This window comes from Palaemon carinicauda, chromosome 14, assembly GCF_036898095.1.
Source record: "Palaemon carinicauda isolate YSFRI2023 chromosome 14, ASM3689809v2, whole genome shotgun sequence".
Lineage (NCBI taxonomy): Eukaryota > Metazoa > Arthropoda > Malacostraca > Decapoda > Palaemonidae > Palaemon > Palaemon carinicauda.
This window is the reverse complement of record NC_090738.1, coordinates 133,412,708-133,427,707: the sequence shown is the minus strand read 5'-3', so window position 1 is coordinate 133,427,707 and position 15,000 is coordinate 133,412,708.

The following is a 15,000-nucleotide window of genomic DNA, read 5'->3' as shown; positions in this document are numbered from 1 at the left end:
ATATATATATATATGTATATATATATGTGTGTATATATATATATATATATATATATATATATATATATATATATATATACATATATATGTACTGTATAATATATATGTATATATTTATACACACACACACATATATATATATATACATATATATATATATATATATATATATATATATATATATATATATATATATATATTTATATGTATATATATATGCATGTGTATATATACATGTATATATATATATATATATATATATATATATATATATATATATATATTATATATATATATATATATATATATATATATAAATACATATACATTTATATATGTATATATATACACATATACAATATATATATAAATATATATATATATATATATATATATATATATATATATATATATATATATATATATATATATATATATATACCACAGTATCGATAAAAGTAATCCAATGACTAGTTGTTGTAAGAACAATATTTAAATCATCATCATTTGCATTCAGAATAACCAATTGAAAAAAAAATAAAAAAAGACCTACTGATAGAACTAAATTTTGGATCTTTATAATGAATTTCTTTCAACAAAATTTTATAATAGGTATTATCTTTGATGTCATTGAAACAAAGTTTCTTTTTAAATCGATTATTTGTTAATGCTATTGGTTTGGTTATTGGGAATGAGGGAGGGGGCTAAAGGAGGGTGGGGGATGGTGGGGGGGGGGGGGTTAATCTAAGAGGAATACCCGTCAAAATACAGTGATAATTCAAGTGATAACTCATTATCTAAACAAGTCCCTTGTTGAGTTTGAAAGCAATTTACTTTTTCCAACTCATTGAGTAATTTTTTATACCTGTATTTCGAAGGATAATATTTTGAGTTGAAAAGCAATTTACTATTTACGATTCACCTAGTTATTTGTGACACCCGTATTTCAACAAATCAAGTTTTGAGTTTAAAATCAATTTAGTATTTCCAACTTACCGAGTTATTTGTGACACCCGTATTTCGACAAATCCCTTTTTGAGTTTAAAATCAATTTAGTATATCCAACTTACCGAGTTATTTCTGACACCCCTATTTCAACAAATCCCGTTTTGAGTTTAAAATCAATTTATTATTTCCAACTTACCGAGTTATTTGTGACACCCGTATTTCGATTAATCCCTTTTTGAGTTTAAAAGCAATTCAGTATTTCTAATTCATCTGGTTATTTGTGACACCTGTTTTTTGACGAATAATTTTTTGAGTTTAAAAGCAATTTACTTTTCCGAACTACAGAGATATTTGTGACACCTGTATTTCGACGATTATTTCTTTTTAGTTTAAAAGCAATTCAATATTTACAACTCATTGAGTTATTTGTGACACCTGTATTCCCAATAATATTTTTTTGAGATTGAAAACAATTTAGTATTTTTAATTCGCCTAGTTATTTGTGACACCCTTATTTTGACAAATCTGTTCTTGAGTTTAAAAGCAATTTACTATTTCCAGCTCACGGAGTTATTTGTGACACTCATATTTCGACAAATACTTTCTTTGAGTTTAAAAGCAATCTCCTATTTCAAACTCACCGAGATATTTGTGACACTGGTATTTCGACAAACCCCCTTTTGAATTAAAAGCAAATTGTCTTTTCTGACTCCCCTAGTTATTTGTAACACCGGTATTTCGACAAATCACCTTTTGAATTAAAAGCAAATTTCTCTTTCTGACTCACCGAGTTATTTGTGACACCGGTATTTCAACAAATCTAATTTTGATTTTAAAATCAGATTGCTGTTTCTGACTCACCAAGTTATTTGTGACACTGGTATTTCGACAAATCCCCTTTTGAGTTTACAAGCAAATTGCTCTTTCTGACTCACCGAGTTATTTGTGACACCTGCATTTCGATATATCCAATTTTGATTTTAAAATCAGATTGCTCTTTCTGTCTCACCAAGTTATTTGTGACACCGGTATTTTGACAAATCCTATTTTGAATTTAAAAGCAAATTGCTCTTTCTGACTCACCAAGTTATTTGTGATACCGGTATTTCGACACATCCCCTTTTGAATTGAAAAGCAAATTTCTCTTTTTGACTCACCAAGTTATTTGTGATACTGGTATTTTGACAAATCCCATTTTGAATTTAAAAGCAAATTGCTCTTTCTGACTCACTGAGTTATTTGAGACACCGGTATTTCGACAAATCCCTTTTTGAATTGAAAAGCAAATTTCTCTTTTTGACTCACCGAGTTATTTGTGATACTGGTATTTTGACAAATCCCATTTTGAATTTAAAAGCAAATTGCTCTTTCTGACTCACCGAGTTATTTGTGACACCGGTATTTCAACAAATCTAATTTTGATTTTAAAATCAGATTGCTCTCTCTGACTCACCAAGTTATTTGTGACACTGGTATTTCGACAAATCCCCTTTTGAGTTTACAAGCAAATTGCTCTTTCTGACTCACCGAGTTATTTGTGACACCTGCATTTCGATATATCCAATTTTGATTTTAAAATCAGATTGCTCTTTCTGTCTCACCAAGTTATTTGTGACACCGGTATTTTGACAAATCCTATTTTGAATTTAAAAGCAAATTGCTCTTTCTGACTCACCAGGTTATTTGTGATACCGGTATTTCGACACATCCCCTTTTGAATTGAAAAGCAAATTTCTCTTTTTGACTCACCAGGTTATTTGTGATACTGGTATTTCGACAAATCCCATTTTGAATTTAAAAGCAAATTGCTCTTTCTGACTCACCGAGTTATTTGAGACACCGGTATTTCGACAAATCCCTTTTTGAATTTAAAAGCAAATTGCTCTTTCTGACTCACCGAGTTATTTGTGACACCGGTGTTTTGACAAATCCTATTTTGAATTTAAAAGCAAATTGCTCTTTCTGACTCACCGAGTTATTTGTGACACCGGTATTTCGACAAATCCCTTTTTGAATTTAAAGGCAAATTGCTCTTTCTAGCTCACCGAGTTATTTGTGACACCGGTATTTCGACAAATCCCTTTTTGAACTTAAAAACAAATTGCTCTTTCTGACTCACCGAGTTATTTGTGACACCAGTATTTTTACAAATCCTATTTTGAATTTAAAAGCAAATTGCTCTTTCTGACTCACCGAGTTATTTGTGACACCAGTATTTCGACAAATCCCTTTTTGAATTGAAAAGCAAATTGCTCTTTCTAACTCACCGAGTTATTTGAGACACCGGTATTTCGACAAATCCCATTTCGAATTTAAAAGCAAATAGCTCTTTCTAACTCACCGAGTTATTTGAGACACCGGTATTTTGACAAATCCCATTTTGAATTTAAAAGCAAATTGCTCTTTCTGACTCTCCGAGTTATTTGAGACACCGGTATTTCGACAAATCCCTTTTTGAATTTAAAAGCAAATTGCTCTTTCCAACTCATCGAATTATTTGTGACACCGTTATTTCGACAAATCCCCTTTTGAATTTAAAAGGTGACACCGGTATTTCGACAAATCCCTCTTTGAATTTAAAAACAAATTGCTCTTTCTAACTCACCGAGTTATTTGTGACACCGGTATTTCGACAAATCCCTTTTTGAATTTAAAAGCAAATTTCTCTTTCTGACTCACCAAGTTATTTGTGACACCTGTATTTTCTATCTCATCTCTTCTATCAGAGTCTAGGACATTTGTGACACCTGTATTTGCTATCTCATCTCCTCTATCAGAGTCTGGGATATTTTTCCGCTCTAGTCTGATGCGAGATGAGGTAACTTGTTTCATCCAGTAATTGATCAGACCAGCATCTACCAGGCGGGATAACGTTCTGGAGAATAGTCGATAGAATGGCGAACCTTTCCTGAAATAGATTTTTGCGTTACATCACTAGTCGCTTAGGTCCGGGAGGCAAATCTTTGCCAAGGTGCAACATAGGGAAAATCCCATTGTAAGTTAAGGCTTAAGTCCTATGGAAAATAGTCGATGGAATGGTGAACCTTTTCTGAAATAGATTTTTATGTTACGTCACCAGTCGCTTAGGTCCGGGAGGCCAATCTTTGCCAAGGTGCAACATTGGGAAAATCCTATTGTAAGCTAAGACATAAGTCCTTCCTGGGACATATGATATGTTTTAAAGAGGCTTGAGAAGGTTATGGAATATGCAAATAGAAAATGTGCCATTAATCATAAGAGCCTTAGGGACCATACCCAAGTCATTGAAAAGGGAATTTTGAGGCAGTTAGGAGCCGATATAGCCCCAAGATTTGTGCAGAGGAGCTTGCTACTAGAATACTTGAAACAGCACGTATAGTGAGGAATGTCATTGATTCCTGAGGAAGCTGTATGTCACATGAAACCCAGCTCTATTAACCAGTCTCTGTAGACTGTGATTAAGATCAATAATAATAATAATAATAATAATAATAATAATAATAATAATAATAATAATAATAATAATAATAAAAATAATAATCCGTGCAACTTTCATTACGATTAAAATTGTGGCCAGGAATGTGTTAACTAACAAAAACACAAACAGCTGATAAAACATAACCTCATTTCAATTTCGTTGGTAGAGGTAATAATAATAGTAATAATAATATTAATAATAATAATAATGATAATAATAATGAGTACATTCAACAGATATTTGATAACAATAATAAAATTCCACTGAAACATAAAGCATCATAATAAGGTTGAAGGTAACCCAAAGACCAACAACATCATCCACTTACTTAAACCCCCAACCGACTTTGGGTATGAGTTTGATATTCTCTTTGCTGATATAGATGAGACTCTGTCCATATTCATCCTTGAAATTCGTCCCAATGACGGTGCCAACTCTACTCAATGTCGTGATGAAGGAGTAATGGCCATTTTCAACCTTCGTCAGACCTTCCATGACGTCTACAGTCTAAGAAGAAAGGAGGCTACAGTTTAAAGTTGGAAAGGTCAGAAGGTGTATATTTTCTAGCGTTTGTAACCGCAAATGCGAATACATATGTATATATTGATGCATACTTTTATATGCGTGCTTTATATGTATTTATATATTTGATATATATACTAAATGCCTGTATATATATATATATATATATATATATATATATATATATATATATATATATATATATATAATATATATATATATATGTATATATATATATATATGTATATATATATATATATATATATATATATATATATATATATATATGTATATATATATATATATATATATATATATATATATATATATATATATATATATATATATGTATATATATATATATATATATATATATATATATATATATATATATATATATATATATATATGTATATATATATATGTATATATATATATATGTATATATATATATATATATATATATATATGTATATATATATATATGTATATATATATATATATATATATATATATATGTATATATATATATGTATATATATATATATATATATATATATATATATATATATATATATATATATATATATATATATATATATGTATATATATATATATATATATATATATATATATGTATATATATATATATATATATATATGTATATATATATATATATATATATATATATATATATATATATATATATATATATATATATATATATATATATATATATATATATATGTATATATATATATATATATATATATATATATATATATATATATATATATATATATGTAGTATATATATATATATATATATATATATATATATATATATATATATATATACATACATATATATAAATATATATATATACATACATATATATAAATATATATATATATATATATATATATATATATATATATATATATATATATATATATATATATATATATGTATATATATATATATATATATATATAATATATATATATATATATATATATATATGTATATATATATATATATATATATATATATATGTATATATATATATATATATATATATATATATGTATATATATATATATATATATATGTATATATATATATATATATATATGTATATATATATATATATGTATATATATATATATATATATATATATTATATATATATATATATATATATATATATATATATATATATATATATGTATATATATATATATATGTATATATATATATATATATATATATATATATGTATATATATATATATATATATATATATATATATATATATATATATACATACATATATATAAATATATATATATATACATACTATATATAATATATATATATATATATATATATATATATATATATATATATATATATATATATATATATATAATATATTTGCCATGTAGTATATATATAAAATATATAATATATATATAATAAATATACCATGCTTTACGAAAACATATCCTTTTAACTGTATCATTTGCACATAATCTATGTGAAAATACCATATTTGTAACTCAGGTAAACATAAAAAGGTGTACAAAATCGTAACTTCGATTAAAATCATTTTAGAAGATTATCATATTTCCTTGTGAACTGATAAAAAAAATCTTGCAAATGCATTCTTGCTTTACCTCCGAATTCTTATAGATTTGTCTAATATCTGGATTGACATTCTGCTCGAAATACACTTTCGCCTGCCCTAGGAGAATTAGTCTATCAATTCCAACCATCCACCCATTTTTGCTGGCCAAGTCTTTGTAGTTATCGATCGGTTTCGTTCTGCTTTGGACTGCCAGATTGGCCACCAGGGATGATCTGAAGGCGGTTGACAGGACCAAGGTGAAAGCAAGGTAAAAACCAACCAGGATCTGTAAGATGAAGGTAGAGTTTGATATCCAAAAGGGATGAATATTGGATAAAGTATGTGAATTACCAGCTAAACTCGAATAGGATCTTGAAGATAAAGGCACGGTATAATGTCCATAAGGGATGAATATTGGATAAAGTATGTGAATTACCAGTAAAAATTCAAATAGTATCTGGAAAATAAAGGCAGGATGTAATGTCCAAAAGGGATGAATATTGGATAAATTATGTGAATTACCAGCAAAAACTCAAATAGGATATGGAAGATGGAGGCAGGGTGTAATGTCCAAAAGGGATCAATATAGTATAAAGTATGTAAGTTACCAGCAAAAATTCTAATAGTATCTGGAAGATAGAGGCAGGGTGTAATGTCCAAAAGGGATGAATATTGGATAAAGTATGTAAATTACCAGCAAAAACTCAAATAGGATCTGGAAGATGGAGGCAGGGTGTAATGTCCAAAAGGGATGAATATCGTATAAAGTATGAAAATTACCAGCAAAAACTCAAATAGGATCTCGAAGATAAAGGCAGGGTGTAATGTCCATAAAGGATGAACATTGGATGAAGTATGTGAATTACCAGCAAAAACTCAAATAGAATCTGGAAGATGGAGGCAGGGTGTAATGTCCAAAAGGGATGAATATCGTATAAAGTATGAGAATTACCAGCAAAAACTCAAATAGTATCTGGAAGATAGAGGCAGGGTGTAATGTCCAAAAGGATGAATATGGGATAAAGTATGTGAATTACCAGCAAAAACTCAAATAGGATCTAGAAGTTGAAGGCAGGGTGTAACGTCCAAAAGGGATGAATATTGGATAATGTATGTAAGTTACCAGCAAAAATTCAAATAGTATCTGGAAGATAGAGGCAGGGTGTAATGTTCAAAAGGGATGAATACTGGATGATGTATGTGAATTAGCAACAAAAACTCAAATAGTATCTGGAAGATAGAGGCAGGGTGTAATGTCCAAAAGGGATGAATACTGGATGATGTATGTGAATTAGCAACAAAAACTCCAATAGTATCTGGAAGATAGAGGCAGGGTGTAATGTCCAAAAGGGATGAATACTGGATGATGTATGTGAATTTGCAACAAAAACTTAAATAGTATCTGGAAGATAGAGGCAGGGTGTAATGTCCAAAAGGGATGAATATTGGATAATGTATGTAAGTTACCAGCAAAAATTCGAATAGTATCTGGAAGATAGAGGCAGGGTGTAATGTTCAAAAGGGATGAATACTGGATGATGTATGTGAATTAGCAACAAAAACTCAAATAGTATCTGGAAGATAGAGGCAGGGTGTAATGTCCAAAAGGGATGAATATTGGATGATGTATGTGAATTAGCAACAAAAACTCAAATAGTATCTGGAAGATAGAGGCAGGGTGTAATGTTCAAAAGGGAGGAATACTGGATGATGTATGTGAATTAGCAACAAAAACTCAAATAGTATCTGGAAGATAGAGGCAGGGTGTAATGTCCAAAAGGGATGAATACTGGATGATGTATGTGAATTTGCAACAAAAACTTAAATAGTATCTGGAAGATAGAGGCAGGGTGTAATGTCCAAAAGGGATGAATATTGGATAATGTATGTAAGTTACCAGCAAAAATTCGAATAGTATCTGGAAGATAGAGGCAGGGTGTAATGTCCAAAAGGGATGAATATTGGATAATGTATGTAAGTTACCAGCAAAAATTCGAATAGTATCTGGAAGATAGAGGCAGGGTGTAATGTCCAAAAGGGATGAATATTGGATAATGTATGTAAGTTACCAGCAAAAATTCGAATAGTATCTGGAAGATAGAGGCAGGGTGTAATGTCCAAAAGGGATGAATATTGGATAATGTATGTAAGTTACCAGCAAAAATTCAAATAGTATCTGGAAGATAGAGGCAGGGTGTAATGTTCAAAAGGAATGAATACTGGATGATGTATGTGAATTAGCAACAAAAACTCAAATAGTATCTGGAAGATAGAGGCAGGGTGTAATGTTCAAAAGGGATGAATACTGGATGATGTATGTGAATTAGCAACAAAAACTCAAATAGTATCTGGAAGATAGAGGCAGGGTGTAATGTCCAAAAGGGATGAATACTGGATGATGTATGTGAATTTGCAACAAAAACTTAAATAGTATCTGGAAGATAGAGGCAGGGTGTAATGTCCAAAAGGGATGAATATTGGATAATGTATGTAAGTTACCAGCAAAAATTCAAATAGTATCTGGAAGATAGAGGCAGGGTGTAATGTTCAAAAGGGATGAATACTGGATGATGTATGTGAATTAGCAACAAAAACTTAAATAGTATCTGGAAGATAGAGGCAGGGTGTAATGTCCAAAAGGGATGAATACTGGATGATGTATGTGAATTTGCAACAAAAACTTAAATAGTATCTGGAAGATAGAAGCAGGGTGTAATGTCCAAAAGGGATGAATATTGGATAATGTATGTAAGTTACCAGCAAAAATTCGAATAGTATCTGGAAGATAGAGGCAGGGTGTAATGTCCAAAAGGGATGAATATTGGATAATGTATGTAAGTTACCAGCAAAAATTCAAATAGTATCTGGAAGATAGAGGCAGGGTGTAATGTTCAAAAGGGATGAATACTGGATGATGTATGTGAATTAGCAACAAAAACTCAAATAGTATCTGGAAGATAGAGGCAGGGTGTAATGTCCAAAAGGGATGAATACTGGATGATGTATGTGAATTAGCAACAAAAACTCCAATAGTATCTGGAAGATAGAGGCAGGGTGTAATGTTCAAAAGGGATCAATACTGGATGATGTATGTGAATTAGCAACAAAAACTTAAATAGTATCTGGAAGATAGAGGCAGGGTGTAATGTTCAAAAGGGATGAATACTGGATGATGTATGTGAATTAGCAACAAAAACTTAAATAGTATCTGGAAGATAGAGGCAGGGTGTAATGTTCAAAAGGGATGAATACTGGATGATGTGTGTGAATTAGCAACAAAAACTCAAATAGTATCTGGAAGATAGAGGCAGGGTGTAATGTCCAAAAGGGATGAATATTGGATAATGTATGTAAGTTACCAGCAAAATTCGAATAGTATCTGGAAGATAGAGGCAGGGTGTAATGTTCAAAAGGGATGAATACTGGATGATGTATGTGAATTAGCAACAAAAACTCAAATAGTATCTGGAAGATAGAGGCAGGGTGTAATGTCCAAAAGGGATGAATACTGGATGATGTATGTGAATTAGCAACAAAAACTCAAATAGTATGTGGAAGATAGAGGCAGGGTGTAATGTCCAAAAGGGATGAATATTGGATAAATAATGTACATTACCAGCAAAAATTCTAATAGTATCTGGAAGATAGAGGCAGGGTGTAATATCCAAAAGGATGAATATTCGATAATGTATGTAAGTTACCAGCAAAAATTCAAATAGTATCTGGAAGATAGAGGCAGGGTGTAATGTCCAAAAGCGATGAATACTGGATGATGTATGTGAATTAGCAACAAAAACTAAAATAGTATCTGAAAGATAGAGGCCGGGTGTAATATCCAAAAGAGATGAATATTGGAAAAAGGATGTAGAATACCAGAAAAAAAAAACTTGAAAGGATCTAGATGATGGAGGAATGATGTAATATCCAAAATGAAGAAATATTAAGGTATTTAAATTACCATAAAACACAAACAGGATCAAAAGATGGAGGAATAATGCCATATCCACAAAGACTAAATATTAGATAAAGTATGTGAAATACCAAGAAAAATCAAACAATATTCGTAAGATTAAGGAGTGATGTAATATCCAAAAGGAATAAATATTAGATAAATTATGTAAAATCCCAGGAAAACTCAAATGAGTAAGATCCAAAAGATCTTAAAGTATGTGAATTATAAGCAATAGTTTGACAGGACCCAGAAGAAGTAGGAATTATCTAATGCTAGGATGATTTTGATGATTGGACATCCAAATTCTCATTATTAAAAAAAAATATAAACATTACAAGGACATTTATGCAAAATCAGTTAAACAAATAAACAAAAAAGACTATCAGTCAGAATATAAACAAATATGATTAAACTGACCTGACCCATCAGTCACAATATAAACAAATATGATTAAACTGACCTGCCCCATAAACTCTCTTGGTGGGTTTGGCTGGGGATCATTCAGAACTATGGCCCAACTGTATAACATCGAATTATCAAAGGTCACTCTTCTTTCTCCCGTGACCTTTGACCTGATCTCTTTGAGCTTCCAGAGTGACACTCCCCAGATCGTCACGCTGATTATTAGGCATATCCAGAGTGTGGCTGGTGAACGGAAGGAAATGTGTTATATATACAAATGTACCCTCTAATCAGGGTATAACTGCATCCTCTCCCCTTACCTGAGGGAGGTGGAGAGACTAGTAGTTATACGTCTAGTCGCTGATCGTGACTATATATATATATATATATATGTGTGTGTGTATATATATATATGTATATATATATATATATATGTATGTATATATATATATGTATATATATATATATATATATGCATATATATATAATATATATGTATGTATATATATATGTATATATATATATATATATATGCATATATATATATATATATATATTTATATGTATATATACATATATACATATATATACATATATAATATATATATATATATATATATATGTATATATATATATGTATATATATATATATAATGTGTATATATATATATATATATATACATATATGTATATATATTCATTTATTTATATATCTATACCTATATATTGTATATAGAGAGACACTTGCTCTTTCTTATATAGAGGAGATTATGCATCCTATCCTGGAAGAGGAAAACTCATGAAATTGAATAGATTATAGTTCATTATAATTATTATAATTTTTTTAGTACCAAAGACAAATTTTGAGAAAGGTAGTTTAGCATTCAGCTTAGGTATTTTTGTTCAGTTACTAATTGTACTATTATTTTGTAATTTTTTAAACGATTGAGTTAAAGGGGTTATTTCCTGTAAAAATGTTTGATGATGAAACTAAGAAACATCATCAAACTCCAAATTTTAAAAATCGAGAAGGAAAATAACCCGTCAATGATAGAGATTTTGGTGACGTGCATTATAATAATAATAATAATAATAATAATGATAATAATAATAATAATAATAATAATGATAATAATAATAATTTTTGCCCATCTATATCCCACTTCACACCAGTGAATTGAATCCACCCAGTTCCTTCCCACTGAAAAATTTCCGAGTGATTTGGATTTACTAACTGTCGCACTGTTAATCCGCGCGGATCCAGTGTAGCGGCTTTTTAAAACTACAAAGCTGCTAGGGAAGAATCCTTTCGTGTGAAGATTTTCTTCATAATGAACGGGATAATTTTCGTACGGAAACAATCCCCTCGTGTGAAGATATGCCTCACAACGAGTGGAAATATTTCTGTATGGAAAAAAATCCGCTTGTGTGAAGACACGCCTCCTAACGAATGGAAATATTTCCGTATAGAAAAAAATCTGCTTGTGTGAAGAAATGCCTCCTAAAGAACGAAAATATTTCCGTATAGAAGAAAATCTGCACCTGTGAAGTCATGCCTCCTAACAAACGGAAATATTTCCATAGGGAAAAAATCTGCTTGTGTGAAGACATGCCTCCTAACGAACGAAAATATTCCCGTACGGAAAAAAATCTGCTCGTGTGAAGTCATGCCTCCTAAAGAACGAAAATATTTTCATGGGGGAAAAACCTGCTTGTGTGAAGATATGCCTCATAATAAGCGGAAATATTTCTCCACGGAAACAATCTGCTCATGTGAAGACATGCCTCATAACGAGCAGAAATCTTTCTGTACGGAAACAATCCGCTCGTGTGAGGACATGCCTCTTAACGAAGGGAAATATTTCCATGGGGAAAAAATCTGCTTGTGTGAAGAAATGCCTCCTAACGAACGGAAATATTTCCGTACGGAAAAAAATCTGCGCGTGTGGAGACATGCCTCTTAACGGACAGAACTATTTCCATACGGAAAAATTTCTGTTCGTATGAAGACATGCCTCCTAAGAACGAAAATATCTTCGTACGGAAAAATATCTGCTCGTGTGAAGACATACCTAATAAAAAATGGAAAAATTTCCATGGGGAAGAAATCTGCTTGTGTGAAGATATGCCTCATAACGAGCGGAAATATTTCTCTACGGAAACAATCTGCTCATGTAAAGACATGCCTCATAACGAGCAGAAATATTTCTGTACAGAAACAATCTGCTCATGTGAAGACATGAAATATTTCCGTAGGGAAAAAATCCGCTTGCGTGAAGACATGCCTCCTAAAGAACGAAAATATTTCTGTACGGAAAAAAATCTGCTCGTGTGAAGACATGCCTCCTAAACAACGAAAATATTTTCGTACGGAAAAAAAATCTGCTCGTGTGAAGACATGCCTCCTAAACAACGAAAATATTTTCGTACGGAAAAAAATCTGCTCGTGTGAAGACATGCTTCCTAACGAACGGAAATATTTTCCGTACTGAAAAAAATCTGCTCGTGTGAAGACATGCCTCCTAAAGAACGAAAATATTTCCGTACGGAAAAAAAAAACTGCTCTTTTGAAGAAATGCCTCCTAAAGAACGGAAATATTTCTGTATGGAAAAAAATCTGCTCTTGTGAAGAAATGCCTCCTAAAGAACGAAAATATTTCTGTACGGAAAAAAATCTGCTCGTGTGAAGAAATGCCTCCTAAAGAACGGAAATATTTCCGTACGGAAAAATATCTGTTCGTGTGAAGTGAATCTAACATGGCACTTCCCTGAATTATGAGAGGCAGCAGATATCCAAAGAGAAACCAAGCGGTTATTTTCTTGTTCCTCCTTGCCTGACGAGGGACTCAGTCAAGTTTGGTTGATAATGCTATGTTGCTACAACCCCCACTTACCCATCTTCCACCACAAATGAAGCTTCATATGCTGACTCCCCTAATGCCGCTACCTCAGTGGTCAGCTAAGTTACCTAAGGTAGCAGCAGGGCCTACTGGGACTACGTTACAAATGCTCGTCATTTATTTCTATTCCTAGCACGTTGGTTTGCTTCTCACATTCATTCTCCTGTCACCTAGGGCTTTCCTTGCTCCACTCACCAACTCAAACCTTGGCCTTCCTCTTACACTTCGCCCAAAAACTCTTGCACTCATCACCGCGATCACTAGACGACAATTTTCAATCCTCTCTACATGACCAAACCACCTCAACACGGTCATATTCACTCTAGCTGCTAATTCATTCCTAAAACTGGTTTTAGGTCTTACTAATTCATTCCTAACCCTATCCAATCGAGATACACCACCCATTCTTCTCAGACAGTTTATCTTGGGACAAGGGGACTTGGAGTCCTCTCTCCTGTAATCTTATATATATATATATATATATATATGTATATATATATATATATATATGTATATATATATATATATATGTATATATATATATATATATATATATGCATAAATATGTACGTATATATAAATATAAAGGTATGTATTTATACATGTATATTTCTTTCTGGTCACTCTTGCATTATTCCTCAAAGCGTTCAGCTCTCCCTGTCCCTCAGGTCAGAGGAGAGAGGGAGTAGGCATACCCTGATGAGAAGGTTCGCTCGTGTGTGTGCATATCTATCCAAGTGTTTAACCGTAATTGTTGACGGGGCGCGTACAATAATAATAATAATAATAATAATAATAATGATAATAATAATAATAATAATAACATACCAGAAAACGGTCGAACGATGACGAGGTACTGAGGAAAGAGCTGTGGTCTTAACGAGATGATAACAATAGGATCGGACACAATCGTTTCAGCGATGTCTATCACAGGATGTCTCTCGTGCGAAGGACCTATTGTCATGGTCAGGTCAGCTCTGCCCTGCTGAAGGGCTCCGAGAATTCCTGTCCAGCTTCCGTTGGAGGAGGGGCGTCCCAGGGTCATCTCCGTAGGTGGGCGGATCTCGAACCTGGATTGGAAGAGTATTTATTATTATTATTATTATTATTATTATTATTATTATTATTACTATCATTGTCATTATCATTATCAATATTATTATCATTATCATTATCATTATCATTATC